The following is a 3006-nucleotide window of genomic DNA, read 5'->3' as shown; positions in this document are numbered from 1 at the left end:
ACATATGAAACTGAAATAGTTTGAGTGTACAGTAACTAATGCCAATTCTTTTCCCCACGAAGTGAAGTATCCATAAGATGGATTTTTCCAAACAGCTGACTAAAAATGTGACTAGCTGCTACTTAAGTTAGTCTCAATTTTCCACCCCAGAACAGATTTCCCATAAGAAGCTGTTTGTAAAGTTTATGTACTATGAACACTTCTGTTAAAATAATCCATTCCTACAATAAACCTATAATTTCAAACACAAAATTAGGATAGCTACAATTATAGACTGTCATCAAGAAAAATTTACCTGTAATTAGACAAGAACTGGAGAAACAGAATTTAGTGTTTCTGCAGAGTAATAGGCAATAATGACAGTAAATCCACAAGTGTCTTAAACTTTCCTTATGTAATGTAAGCTTCACCCATGAAGGTTGGTGTCTATATGAATCTTCTTCTTCATGAATCTTCAGATGTTTTATTTGCAGTTCTCTGTCATGCTAAAATCTTTCAGAAAAAAATATTTTTCTTTTGAATAATGGCACTCTCACTGTAGGGGACACTCATGAGCAAAATATTCCAAATACGAATGGATAATTGCACTTTAATTGCTTATCTACATTTCATTGTTTTGTGGTCACATACTGGGAGCAGAGAGTGTAAGCCCACAATCCTTATTAAATATCAGATCATGAGGCTCAATTCGTAACTCTCGTAGACTTTTTTATCCACCATATACAATATTTCTGAACCTTTACATTTTGTATATTTTGTTCAAAGTCTCCAAAATATGATCCAAATAGTGGGAGAGAAAGAATCCATTATTTTCCTTATGGTCAAAGTGCTACCTCATTCTTTCATGTCATAAGTACAAACAACACAGAGACAGAATGTTAATTCCAAATTAACTAGAAGATATTTGAAATAAGTGTTTTTGGAGTTACATGCAACAGTTGTTTTAAGCAATAAAAACAACGGTCACTAGCAATATAGCATAGGTGCTATTAAATGGAAATAGAATGAAATTAATGTTACCACAAAATATCAACAACTATAAAATATAAAACACAGGAAGTCCATACTTAACAGATAATGCAATAATTTAACATTAATCATACACTTGTGTTATTCTAATATAATCCATTCTGTTGGAAACAAATTACCTTAAATGACTTTTTTCTCATGGCCACCAATTCATGTAACAGTCAACTATTTATTGATGACTCTACTGTGGTTCAAGTTCCACAGTAGATTGAAAAAAAAATACCTCAAAGGAGATTACAGTTCAGTGGAAAGAAGTTTATTACCTAATTACAAGGGAATAATAACAATGGAGTTAGAAAGTTGCTATGGAAACAGACAATGACATGCTATAAAGCATGAAAAACAAAAGTAACCTTTTCAGGGATGAGATTTTTGTCATGGATTAGACTGAAAAGCATAGATCCTTATGTGAGAGAGAAACATCTGATTCTTATTGATTGTCTGCATGGTTCACAGTCAGAGCACTTTTAGATTAGCACATCCCAGCTCAGTGACGGTGCTTCACAAGCTTGCTCTAGGAATAAAAGACTGGATGATTGCATTATAGCTAGTGACATGTGAACAAAATATTGCTTGTGATTTCTTGCTAATATTATGAATAAAGGAGTTTGATTTTTGATTGGATGTGGAGTAGACATGCAGATAATCGGACACATGCAAGGCAGATGTTGTATATAATACTGATAGTCATCCCATTCTTATACTAGAGCCACACTCTAAAATTCATGAGGAAATTGCAATATTGTTTCTTATTATTTCAAAAATCAATAGTTACATATTATATCAAGAGTCTATATGACAGAAATCAAATTGTAGTTATTCCCAAATTGATTTGGGGGTATATCCTTTAGAGAAAGAAATACTGCTAGTTATTATCCTAGTGAAACAAGAATGAAAGAATTTCATATAAGAGAAACAATTTATACCTTATATCTTATATGTAATAATATAAACATTAATAACAACATAAAAACTAACCAAAACCCGTGTAAATGTTGAACTTCACTTTGCTACATCTTTTACAATTCAGTGAAGAAAAAAAGCACCATGTAGCAGTGAGGAAAACATGTGCAACTTATAGCAAATGAGTTATTAAAACACAACTCTCATAATACATTTATAATATATATAAAACTTAAACTGACTTTTTTTGATTTTATAATTTTTATCAATGCATTGATAGTTTTGAGTTTGATATGTGTTTTGGTCAAATCTATACCCAAATATCTCTCATCTCTCATGCCTCTTTCCTCTTCCATATCCACTAATTTGTGTATATATATTTTTTTCTAAGCTTTTAAGATGAATTTCTGCCGAGCAAATATTCTTGGACCCATTGTCTCCCACTATATCACAGATGACTTACCAGGAGCTACACTTTTAGAGAAAACTGTTTCTCCATCTCTCAAGATCTAACAATTTCAGATAGATTCACGGTTAGTGCTGTGACTACTTATTCAACTCTCGTCTTCATTTTAATGATGGGAAAACCAAAGTGAATTTCAGGAAATTATATTGAAAAATTGAGGGAAAACTAATTTAAACAATTTGGGAGAAAGATGTTAAAGTAGTGTGTGAGTAAAATTGTGAACAGCGTGTAAATTCAAATAAGCCAAGGTGATAAAAATCGTGGATATGAGAAAACAGTTTTAAACAAATAAATAAATAAAATTATCAGAATAAGAATGTAAGAATGGGGAAGTCCCACACTAGCGGATCCTGGCCCGCAGCAGCTATCTGCTCCCAAACCCCGTGGGAGAGAGACCTCACCGCCTGGTCAGGTGGGCACTCCTGAGGCTGCAGAGCGGAAGAGACCACCAACACTGCCCACCCCTGCCCACATCCCTGGCCCAAGAGGAAACTGTATACGGCCTCTGGGTTCCCATGGGGGAGGGCCCAGGAGTGGCAGGACCCCTGCTTCTGAGACATACCGCCGGAACCTGAAGGAACAGACTGGATAAACAGTTCTCTGCACCC

The sequence above is a fragment of the Rattus rattus genome, chromosome 1 (genome assembly GCF_011064425.1).
Source record: "Rattus rattus isolate New Zealand chromosome 1, Rrattus_CSIRO_v1, whole genome shotgun sequence".
Lineage (NCBI taxonomy): Eukaryota > Metazoa > Chordata > Mammalia > Rodentia > Muridae > Rattus > Rattus rattus.
The sequence above is the reverse complement of the archived record's forward strand: the minus strand, read 5'-3'. Positions refer to the sequence as shown.